This window comes from Oncorhynchus nerka, unplaced genomic scaffold, assembly GCF_034236695.1.
Source record: "Oncorhynchus nerka isolate Pitt River unplaced genomic scaffold, Oner_Uvic_2.0 unplaced_scaffold_977, whole genome shotgun sequence".
NCBI classification, from domain to species: Eukaryota; Metazoa; Chordata; class Actinopteri; order Salmoniformes; family Salmonidae; genus Oncorhynchus; species Oncorhynchus nerka.
The window spans coordinates 31,486-43,985 of record NW_027040315.1 but is presented as its reverse complement, the minus strand read 5'-3'; the positions used below and the strand labels follow the sequence as shown (position 1 = coordinate 43,985).

The window sequence follows — 12,500 nt, the reverse complement described above, 5'->3', positions numbered from 1 at the left end:
CAAGAAATAGACAGGCAGGGGCTTCAAGAAGAATACTTGCTCCTGGTGGGGCTTGAACTCATAACCTTCGCATCGAATTACTGTATACTGCTGTATAAGTACAACACGCTAACAGATTGCACCACAGGATCCATCAACAACACTCACTGATCACCATATTTTGCAGAAACTGGGATGTACGATATTCGAACCAAGTCAAAATCACTAGTGAGGTACCTGGCTAGCTCAGTCGGTAGAGCATGAGACTCTTAATCTCAGGGTCGTGGGTTCGAGCCCCACGTTGGGTGTTTATTTCTCTGCCGAAGCACCAACTCACTTCGCAAACAACCATCTGCTTGGAATTTCGAGCAGGCTTGCCACCCTGCATAGCTGGTGATACAGAAGGCTATGAATTTGTATTCTATCTCTGCCTGCACTCTGACCTGTCATCTCAATGACATACCTATTACCGATGAATTGTACTCCTAAATGGATTGAATAAATTAGCATTTTCCGGACAAGAAATAGACAGGCAGGGGCTTCAAGAAGAATACTTGCTCCTGGTGGGGCTTGAACTCATAACCTTCGCATCGAATTACTGTATACTGCTGTATAAGTACAACACGCTAACAGATTGCACCACAGGATCCATCAACAACACTCACTGATCACCATATTTTGCAGAAACTGAGATGTACGATATTCGAACCAAGTCAAAATCACTAGTGAGGTACCTGGCTAGCTCAGTCGGTAGAGCATGAGACTCTTAATCCCAGGATCGTGGGTTCGAGCCCCACGTTAGGTGATTATTTTCTCTCCCGAAGCACCAACTCACTTCGCAAACAACCATCTGCTTGGAATTTCGAGCAGGCTTGCCACCCTGCATAGCTGTTGATACAGAAGGCTATGAATTTGTATTTTATCTCTGCCTGCACTCTGACCTGTCATCTCAATGACATCTGTAAGGAATTGCTATTTCGTATGCAGGTGACTAACTTACTGCTAATTACATGGCTACAACTCACAGTAAAGCCTGTGGGGTCCCCTACAGGATAGCTCCCACATTACACACATAATCTCCTTTGTAACCGAACACTGTGTGCCCGAAGAAGATTCTACGATGACGGACAGACAACTGAGCCAATGGCGGAAGACTACAGACTACAACCAGCTGAACCAATCCGAAGATCCGATCTTCCTAGAGTCAACCTACTTCCTGTGACGTATATAAGGGCTGTGCTGACTGTTTACGCTCTCTCTGCCTGCCGTTCCACACGAACTAACGGAAGAGCCGTAATTACGCTGTACTACATATTTTCACTCTGAATAAACTGTTTACTTGTCATAAAATTTACCACTTAGTCTGAATCGATCCTTGACCGGCTCACCCATCTACATATCCAATTGCTAACAGAAATGGTACGCAGAGGATGGTTAACTAACGGTCCAGTCGAAGCGAGCAGATTGGGTGTGAGAGAGGGGGTGAGCGCGTGGAGAGGAAGATTCGAGAAGGACGGGTGATTTGATTTTCGGGGGGTGGACAACAATTCTACTCAACTCGGGAAACTGATCTAAAGGTGCACCATAAATAAGGTAAGCAAAACCTGTTAAATCAAACTTTGCATATTGTCGTATAGTCTGCCTAAATTTCGATCAGTATTTCCGAGTAAGTATGAATTCTTGTGTAAATTTATAATTTGCTGACGAGTCGAAAGAACAGTGTAGTGAACATATCTAGTAACGACCCGGCGACGGCCGGTGTGATATGAATCACTGATGAGATATCAGTCACAGTCTGATAGCTTTCAATTGATGAGAGATCACTTAAAGGCCTAGATAATTCCGATAGGGTCGAACATATATAAATTCAGTTTCGATAGGGTGGGACATGTGTATCGGATATGTGTATCAATTTTGATAGGGGTAAGTTTCGATAGGGGTCGGGAATAGAGATCAGTCAGAAACCTAACGCCGAGGGAGAAATTGCAATTTTGTCCCGTGAACCGGTAGAGGCTAGTCTGAGAAATTCACTGATAAGAGTCGGGAATAGAGATCAGTCAGGGGATAGTTAGCTACTATTCATTGAACCTAACGCCGAGGGGAATTTTGTCCCGTGAACCGGTAGAGGCTAGTCTGAGAAATTCACTGATAAGAGTCGGGAATAGAGATCAGTCAGGGGATAGTTAGCTACTATTCATTGAACCTAACGCCGAGGGGAATTTTGTCCCGTGAACCGGTAGAGGCTAGTCTGAGAAATTCACTGATAAGAGTCGGGAATAGAGAACAGTCAGGGGATAGTTAACTACTATTCATTAAACCTAACGCCGAGGGGAGAAATTGCAATTTTGTCCCGGGAACCGGTCGAGGCTAGACTGATAAGAGATTCGATTTAATAAGAGGTCAGAGATATAACCAGTATTTGTATGTTTTGTCTATTTGTAACTGTTAATATGTACCTATGACTTCTGTGTTCTGACAGTTGTTATAGAATTGTATTAATTGGCCTGTACTGAGTTATTTTAATAGGAATGAGTGAATTGTGATTGACCAATATGTTAAATTCCTTCGGGACCCTGTTTGTTCTGAAATCTGCATAGAAAACTGTCCTAATTATATATATATTGGGTTGTGTATAGAGGTGAGGGAAAGCAGAGGCTGTGTTTTAACATGTAAAGTACACGATTATGAATGTTGGAAATTCTATGTGAATTTCGTATGAATGACTGTAGTATTGAGAAAACATATTAACCAGAGTTTGCGTTCCATGATTTTGAGACCGGGGAAATTAAATTGAGAGAAACGTTTGTCGCGGAGTAAACCGCTAGGTGGGGATACGTAACTGGGCTATTATGCACACGTGCTGATAGACAAGGCTACCTTAGTAGTCGAATGGCCGTGCAAACTTGATTGACAGCCGCCGGGCTAAAACACAGATTTTCGCTTTTTTCATTCCTGTTGATATTGCCTAAAGAGATAATTGCTATAGAATTGCTCAAATTTAAATGTATAATCAGGAACAAAATGACTGATGTATAATTGAAATAATATCTGAATATAATATTTAAATATTGAGACTAAATAGTCGAATAGATCCCTTGGTTGTGCGCTCCACAAATGCTATACCGACCCATGCGTTTTTCTCGAACTAAAACATACAAAGGAGAAGCTCAGAGATAAGACAGAGCACGTGTCTCTTCGAGTACATCGTGGGTATTAATCAACGTCGGGCGAAGTATATGCTAACTATATTCAGATAGAAGGAGAGAATTCCGATTAAAACTACGATTAAATTCCGATTGAATTAAATATAATTACGATTAAAGCAAATTCACAATGGCGACCCCCAATACTCCAAAGCTGAGGTTTAATGAGTTCCTAGAACAAAAAATAGAATATAGATCAGGGGGAAAGGAGCAATGGAAGCACATGAAGAAAGTTTGGGATTAAAGCTAAAATGGACACAAGAAGGTTATTTAGGAGGGGAACCGCCATCCGCAGTTCAGCTGAAAACAATGGAATGTGGGTGAAGAGAGAAAGAGGTAGAAAAGAACAAAAAATCACGTATTTAAGAAAGAAGGGTCAGATACGAAGGGAGCGAGATTAATGAGAATCCTAATTGAGGGAAAACTTTGGGCGTTTAAATTAGTGCTATTTTCTGTTGTTCAGATACAGGAGTAACAAATACAGATAACTGTAAATTGGGTCTATTTGCGGAGAATCTCAGGTCCATAGCATTGGTGGTTCAGTGGGAGAAATCTCACCTGCCACGTGGGAGGCCAGGGTTCGGTTCCCAGCTGAGGTGTGAAGAATAGTTATATATGTCTGAGTTTTTGGTTGTAATTAAACTAATTGTTTTGCAGAGAAAGTTATAGTCACTAGTATTGGTATAAGATATAAACTGAACGTTTTAAATTTAACATTTAAGCATTAACATTTAAGTCATTTAGCAGACGCTCTTATCCAGAGCGACTTACAAATTGGTGCATTCACCTTATGACATCCAGTGGAGCAGCCACTTTACAATAGTGCATCTAAATCTTTTAAGGGGGGTGAGAAGGATTACTTTATCCTATCCTAGGTATTCCTTAAAGAGGTGGGGTTTCAGGTGTCTCCGGAAGGTGGTGATTGACTCCGCTGTCCTGGCGTCGTGAGGGAGTTTGTTCCACCATTGGGGGCCAGAGCAGCTTAACAGTTTTGACTGGGCTGAGCGGGAACTGTACTTCCTCAGTGGTAGGGAGGTGAGCAGGCCAGAGGTGGATGAACGCAGTGCCCTTGTTTGGGTGTAGGGCCTGATCAGAGCCTGGAGGTACTGAGGTGCCGTTCCCCTCACAGCTCCGTAGGCAAGCACCATGGTCTTGTAGCGGAGAGGGCCTAGAACAGAGCCCTGGGGGACACCAGTGGTGAGAGCACGTGGTGAGGAGACGGATTCTCGCCACGCCACCTGGTAGGAGCGACCTGTCAGGTAGGACGCAATCCAAGCGTGGGCCGCGCCGGAGATGCCCAACTCGGAGAGGGTGGAGAGGAGGATCTGATGGTTCACAGTATCGAAGGCAGCCGATAGGTCTAGAAGGATGAGAGCAGAGGAGAGAGAGTTAGCTTTAGCAGTGCGGAGCGCCTCCGTGATACAGAGAAGAGCAGTCTCAGTTGAATGACTAGTCTTGAAAGCTGACTGATTTGGATCAAGAAGGTCATTCTCAGAGAGATAGCGGGAGAGCTGGCCAAGGACGGCACGTTCAAGGGTTTTGGAGAGAAAAGAAAGAAGGGATACTGGTCTGTAGTTGTTGACATCGGAGGGATCGAGTGTAGGTTTTTTCAGAAGGGGTGCAACTCTCGCTCTCTTGAAGACGGAAGGGACGTAGCCAGCGGTCAGGGATGAGTTGATGAGCGAGGTGAGGTAAGGGACAAGGTCTCCGGAAATGGTCTGGAGAAGAGAGGAGGGGATAGGGTCAAGCGGGCAGGTTGTTGGGCGGCCGGCCGTCACAAGACGCGAGATTTCATCTGAGAGAGAGGGAGAAAGAGGTCAGAGCACAGGGTAGGGCAGTGTGAGCAGAACCAGTGGTGTCGTTTGACTTAGCAAACGAGGATCGGATGTCGTCGACCTTCTTTTCAAAATGGTTGACGAAGTCATCTGCAGAGAGGGAGGGGGAGGGGGATTCAGGAGGGAGGAGAAGGTGGCAAAGAGCTTCCTAGGGTTAGAGGCAGATGCTTGGAATTTAGAGTGGTAGAAAGTGGCTTTAGCAGCAGCGACAGAAGAGGAAAATGTAGAGAGGAGGGAGTGAAAGGATGCCAGGTCCGCAGGGAGCGAGTTTTCCTCCATTTCCGCTCGGCTGCCCGGAGCCCTGTTCTGTGAGCTCGCAATGAGTCGTCGAGCCACGGAGCGGGAGGGGAGGACCGAGCCGGCCTGGAGGATAGGGGACATAGAGAGTCAAAGGATGCAGAAAGGGAGGAGAGGAGGGTTGAGGAGGCAGAATCAGGAGATAGGTTGGAGAAGGTTTGAGCAGAGGGAAGAGATGATAGGATGGAAGAGGAGAGAGTAGCGGGGGAGAGAGCGAAGGTTGGGACGGCGCGATACCATCCGAGTAGGGGCAGTGTGGGAAGTGTTGGATGAGAGCGAGAGGGAAAAGGATACAAGGTAGTGGTCGGAGACTTGGAGGAGTTGCAATGAGGTTAGTGGAAGAACAGCATCTAGTAAAGATGAGGTCGAGCGTATTGCCTGCCTTGTGAGTAGGGGGAAGGTGAGAGGGAGAGGTCAAAGAGGAGAGGAGTGGAAAGAAGGAGGCAGAGAGGAATGAGTCAAAGGTAGACGTGGGGAGGTTAAAGTCGCCCAGAACTGTGAGAGGTGAGCCGTCCTCAGGAAAGGAGCTTATCAAGGCATCAAGCTCATTGATGAACTCTCCGAGGGAACCTGGAGGGCGATAAATGATAAGGATGTTAAGCTTGAAAGGGCTGGTAACTGTGACAGCATGGAATTCAAAGGAGGCGATAGACAGATGGGTAAGGGAGAAAGAGAGAATGACCACTTGGGAGAGATGGGATTCCGGTGCCACCACCCGCTGACCAGAAGCTCTCGGGTGTGCGAGAACACGTGGGCGGACGAGAGAAGCAGTAGGAGTAGCAGTGTTATCTGTGGTGATCCATGTTTCCGTCAGTGCCAAGAAGTCGAGGACTGGAGGGAGGCATAGGCTGAGATGAACTCTGCCTTGTTGGCCGCAGATCGGCAGTTCCAGAGGCTACCGGAGACCTGGAACTCCACGTGGGTCGTGCACGCTGGGACCACCAGATTAGGGTGGCCGCGGCCACCCGGTGTGGAGCGTTTGTATGGTCTGTGCAGAGAGGAGAGAACAGGGATAGACAGACACATAGTTGACAGGCTACAGAAGAGGCTACGCTAATGCAAAGGAGATTGGAATGACAAGTGGACTACACGTCTCGAATGTTCAGAAAGTTGAGCTTACGTAGCAAGAATCTTATTGACTAAAATGATTAAAAATTATACAGTACTGCTGAAGTAGGCTAGCTGGCAGTGGCTGCGTTGTTGACTTTTGTAGGCTAGCTGGCAGTGGCTGCGTTGTTGATTGGGGCTAGCTGGCTAGCTTGCAGTGTTGATTACGTTACGTTGCGTTAAAAGAACGACAATAGCTGGCTAGGTAACCTAGAAAATCGCTCTAGACGACACAATTATCTTTGATACAGAGACGGCTATGTAGCTAGCTATGTAGCTAGCTACGATCAAACAAATCAAACCGTTGTACTGTAATGAAATGAAATGAAAATGTGATACTACCTGTGGAGCGAGGCGGAATGCGACCGGGTTGTTGAGTCTAATCGGTAGACGTTGGCTAGCTGTTGGCTAGCTAGCAGTGTCTCAAAACGTTAAGGACGACAAATAGCTGGCTGCGTTGTTGATTCAGGGGCTAGCTGGCTAGCTAGCTAGCAGTGTTGATTACGTTACGTTGCGTTAAAAGAACGACAATAGCTGGCTAGGTAACCTAGAAAATCGCTCTAGACTACACAATTATCTACACAATTATCCTTGATACAGAGACGGCTATGTAGCTAGCTATGTAGACGGTGGGCGTTAGCTAGCTGGCTAGCTGCTGGGCAGATACGTTAGGACGACGAAATACGATAATTACGCAATTATCTTTGATACAAAGACGGCTATGTAGCTAGCTAAGAAGAAATTGCTAAGATTAGACAAATCAAACCGTTGTACTATAATGAAATGTAATGAAATGTAATGAAAAGTTATACTACCTGCAGACCGAAGTGCAGACCGAAGTGCGGATGCGACTGCTCGCTCCAACCTCTAGGATGTGGATAGTTTGTTTGGGTCTAATTGATAGACTAATTCATTCAACTCAATATAAGAACGGAGATTTTGATGCAAGGCGATGTCTGTTCACTAAATGATTTGTTGGGAATGATACATTGGGAAAAGAGTCGTAATTAAAATGCTAATTCAAAGACGAGACAGTAACTTAAATCAAATTAATTCTGAATAATAACGGGGGAACAATTACGATAGATTTGTGTCAATCGTAATGTTTTTATAAGATTAGCGAATTGAGAGATGTTGATTGATGTTGTAAACTCTAATTCAGGATTCAACAGATGTGATAAATTAGGTTTGGTTTATCGAACCCGAAATACTGTTGTTGCAGACAGCCAACCATTATTTACAATGAGTTGAAAATCATTGCGAAATGAGTCAAGATTGAGCGCTTGTTGATGACATCACTCGCGAGGTTTCCGTCGCCACGGAAATGATGTCTTGACTGAGGGTAACGGAGAAAATGGTTAGTGTCTTTTAGAAGGAAATGCGTGCATTAATGTTGAGTCACTTTTCAGAAGTTGATAAACATTTCGAAATACATTTTTAAAAGGAGTATGTAAATCGTCAGGAAAGATGCTAAAAACTAGCAGCTGATTCGCTGGGTGGGTATCATTGATTTGTGGCGTTTATTTGGACTGTAATTAGGCCATGAGAAAGATAGATTGAATGTCTGAATCATAAAACATCGTGATAATGGATTCTGATGGTTATTGATTCTTGGTTTGATCGTTTAAATAACACCAGTGAATTTGAGCACTGTTTCCATTATGTGGAACGGTGTCAGGGTATTAATGGTGAAAAGCAACCTCTATGGTAAAACATAATTGTACATGTTTCGGTAAACTAGCTAGGTTGAATTTGATTATTTGAGCATTTCCCTTGATACGTAGACATACGTAACAGGGGCAAGTTGTTTTTCCTTGAGGAACATGCAGATGGTGTTTTGTTTTATTGAGATGTAAATGTGAGTTGAAGGAGCCAAGGGAAAATACGTTATTTTTATTAAATATCAGGGATTATAATCTTGGGGAGAATGAGGCCATAAACGACCAAATTGGAAAGGCCTGGACGTTTTGATTAATCATTAAGGTTTGCAAATATATACACATAAAACATTTGTTAGGACTATTTGTTTTGGTGCAAAGGTATTTTAAAGAGGCACGCTCAAATATGGAACTTTATGAGTTTTTATTTTATGAGTTTTAAATTACACAAGTGAATTTAGATTTTAAGGATAAAGGGTTCTTTAATATGTCTAATGTAGTATAGAACTTGACTATAAATGGGTGGGTTGACTTATTGACCTTATCATGGCTGTCTTCTAAGGTCTGATCAGCCTTAGGGGAGAGTCATTGGTATAATGAATGTGGTCATATTGAGTTACTAGTTTTAAGGTAAATTCATTATAAAGGAGTTTAGGTTAGGAGGTTAGAATTATTGTTTGAACTGCAAATGAGAAAGTGGTTCAGGATTCTGTTTTACAACATTAGCTGTGAAGTTTTTGAATGGGCTATTAATGATTTGGTATAACAGAGAAAAAAGAATCCTATTTATCATTGAGAATAAATAGGGGAAGATAAGATACATTGAGGTTGGGATAGGAGATATATTAAGCCAACAGGGCAGGGAATTACGTAGAAAAATAAGCTTCAGTTCTTAGGGGTGATAAATTACTGTAGATAAGGAATTCTGCACTATGCAACATATATTAAATTCATGTTATTGTCAGATAGAATACTGAGGGTCCCTGAAGGAAGGATTTTGATATGATAAGCATTTGTTTTGAATTTTTTTTGACTATTAGGAGTTTTTTTTAAATAGTATTAAATTTAACAGGTATATAGGACATCTGTGATGATTTAGGATTATTGTTAGGTTGATTAAGGAAATGTAAGGACTTTAGAGATTGACACTCATAGACATGTTTTTTCTAAAATCTATGATTTTAGATAAAGTCAAACAGTTAGAAGCTTAGTGGTATTTGAGAGATATGAGAGAAAAGGTTTAAATTGGTAAATATATATTTAAGAAAATATATAAGTAGCGCAGATAGTTCTTAAGTAGATAAGAAACTTGACAGGGAATTGGTACTGGATTGACGCCCAAGGGAGAATTGGACATGTGGAAAACTAAAAGGGGGCTCCTTCATGATGATGTCAGACATAAAGATAATATACTAATCTTACCTAAGTCATTATTTAGAGTAGGTAAGGTTGATACCTGGGCAGAGCCAGGTATCAAAAGGGGGATGGGTAAATTGTGGTCTAGGATAGGATGGGGCATATTGGATAAGAAACTAATAATTTAACAAATGTAGCTAACAAATGGGCATAGAAGTTAAAGATATAATCAAATAAAACATATGAGAAATTGTTTGTTAACCAAGCCTATGTCCAGGATTTTATGCATTACAGGTGAACTACAGGTGAAGTCACTCAATCCAGTCCCAGAGGCTTGGGGACCATAGAAGACCCCTGGTGAAAGCTAGCTGAAAGAGCTACCCAGATTCATATCGCACGGCGGGAGGGTAAGACACTTTTTCACTGTCGGACAATAAACAGAGTTCGGGAGAAGAACTGGAATTAACAGAATTCCGGGGGCCATCTCTCGAATGAAGTAACCCTCCCTGTCCTGTCACGCCTGTTTTTGTTCATAGAAGTGAGGATGTGTCTGGCTCTGGCTAAGTGGTGTGTATTTTGTTCCAAAATAAGCATAAGAGATCCCTAGATCTGGGTAGACAGGAAGTTAGAGTAGAGATTACATGATAACCGACAATGGACAGTTCTAGGATTGGAGAAGAGGGTATCCTTATAGCATAGGGGATCCCACAAAGGTGGATAGGTTTTCCATGATATGGGGAAACCTGGGAGCAATGTTGAACTTTGTAAAGGTGATGAAATCCTACTAACCATCGAAACTATTAAGCTCTCTGATGCAGGCACTCACACCCTCGGACTACAAAGGACGAGGACAGACATGATAGGTGTGTTTTCTATTAAGGTACTGCCAAGACCAGAGGTAACCGGACACACTCCTCTACCACCACTGTGTTAAAAATACCATTCAGGTAATTAATGTTAGAGACTATTCGGCTATTGATCAATTAGGAACTGAGACTGGTTTTGATGGTAGGGACAATTTGTGGCTGTCTTATATGAGGTACACAGCTAAAACCCTGAGAAGAAAGGACTGCATTATTTGTAGTCATACTAGACCTGTTCTGGCTACACACCCATTTGCTGTAGGAGAAGGAATGGGGTGGTTGTGTATTCTGAGAAGTTTTTACCAGGTTAAGCCCAATTCAACCCTCTGTTCCTCTTTGAGCCTTGTGTTTCCTGCAGTACCTCCTCATCGGGCCTCTTGGGGTGTTGAGGCATATGGGGGCAATTATGAGTGCATCACGGGTACAGGTAATGGCATTGATTATGGGAGATTGCCTGAAGCTGATTGCAGTAGTAACATAACCATTAATTCCACTTGGCCAGTTACAGGCCTAAACCAAACTAGTGGTCTGGCTGATGTGTGGTGGATGTGTGGAGCCAAAAGAGTGCTGAGACCCATTCTTAGAGGAGAATGGCAAGGTACGTGTGGTCTGACCAGTTTGATAATTCCACTGACCATTGTTGATGTTGCTGCTGAACAGCTGTTGTGTTCTGTATCCAGGGGACCTGAAAACATTCCATCCCATGGGAGACATAGATGTAGTGCTCCATGGACAGAGGATGTAGTCGACATACACACTAACCTGTTGGGTGTGCCAGTGGGGATTCCTCATGAGTTTCAGGCCTTGGGTAGGAATGATGGACTCTGGCACTTACTACCTACTATGGGTCTAGCCATAGTGGATGCTAGACAGACTGCATGGATTAATTATATCTACTATAATCAACAGCGTTTTGTGAATTACTCCCGTGATGCACTCACTGGTATGTCTGAACAGCTTGAGGCCACATTTGGGGTTTCCAGACAGAATAGACTTGCCTTGGATATGCTTCTTGCCAGTCTGCAAGGGGGGACGTCTGCAAGATGTTCGGTAAACAATGTTGCGCGTATATTCCTAATAATACCAGTCCAGATGGTGGTATATCTAAGGCAGGCTTGGTGCACAACTGCTAAGATGAGGTCCACGGGGGGGTGGAGGAGTCTGTTCTCTTGGCCTGGTTTGGTAAGTACACTGGTATGATGGTTACTGGATTTCTGACCCTAATTGTTGTATTATTTGTTACTGATGTGATGTGCTGCTTGCATCATACCGTGTTTTAAGAAGTCTGTTACAGATGTGGTGAAGGCTTCAGGCATGATGCCTTTGCTTGATGCTCCAGTTGGAGATGCCGATACTGAAGCATGCTTTCAGGGGAGGAGGATGGATGACATGGTATGCTGTAGGATGACACAGTATGGTTCTCCCTGTTTGGAGTCCCTGGGTGGCAAGGAGCCCACCTGGTACAGGATAGGAGTAGCTGAGAGGACCAGATGGTTTCTAATAATTCTTTACTCTGTTTTCCATGACCAAAGTTTTATCCTACATCTTACATGTCAATAACAATAAAGTTTTATCCTGTTTTGATAAGTGACACCCTTGTGGGTGACAAAAGGGGAAACAAAAGCATACAACAAAAGCATATATCACTTGTTATTAGTAATAAACTTTTATTATTTTCATGAAATGCTATGACTGCTGAAATAAAAGGATAATGAGTGACACCTAGCGGGTGTCAAAAGGGGGGACCTAAATTTCACACTATTTTCTTTTGTTCTGTTTTTGAATGAGCTGTTCTCTTTTGACATGAAGGTAGTTTAAACTTTGTAACTGTTATATGATTCATTGCTGAATTTTTGTTCACACCCTTGGGGTTATTTTACATTATAGCCATTAACATATATATGATTGAATATTATCTGCTGTTGCCTTGTGTGGATGTATGTATGTGTTATGTAAATCGATGCGAAGGTTATGAGTTCAAGCCCCACCAGGAGCAAGTATTCTTCTTGAAGCCCCTGCCTGTCTATTTCTTGTCCGGAAAATGATAATTTATTCAATCCATTTAGGAGTACAATTCATCGGTAATAGGGATGTCATTTCATCGGTAATAGGATGTCATTGAGATGACAGGTCAGAGTGCAGGCAGAGATAAAATACAAAATTCATAGCCTTCTGTATCACCAGCTATGCAGGGTGGCAAGC

At 43.1% G+C, this 12,500-nt stretch overlaps 1 non-coding gene across 1 annotated transcript; it reads left to right on the top strand.

Annotated features, from left to right (window-relative positions):
* The first annotated feature begins 214 nt into the window (after positions 1 to 214).
* On the top strand, positions 215 to 287 carry trnak-cuu (transfer RNA lysine (anticodon CUU)). The gene has a single exon. It is a non-coding gene; the product is annotated as a tRNA-Lys (tRNA).
* The last annotated feature ends 12,213 nt before the right edge of the window (positions 288 to 12,500 follow it).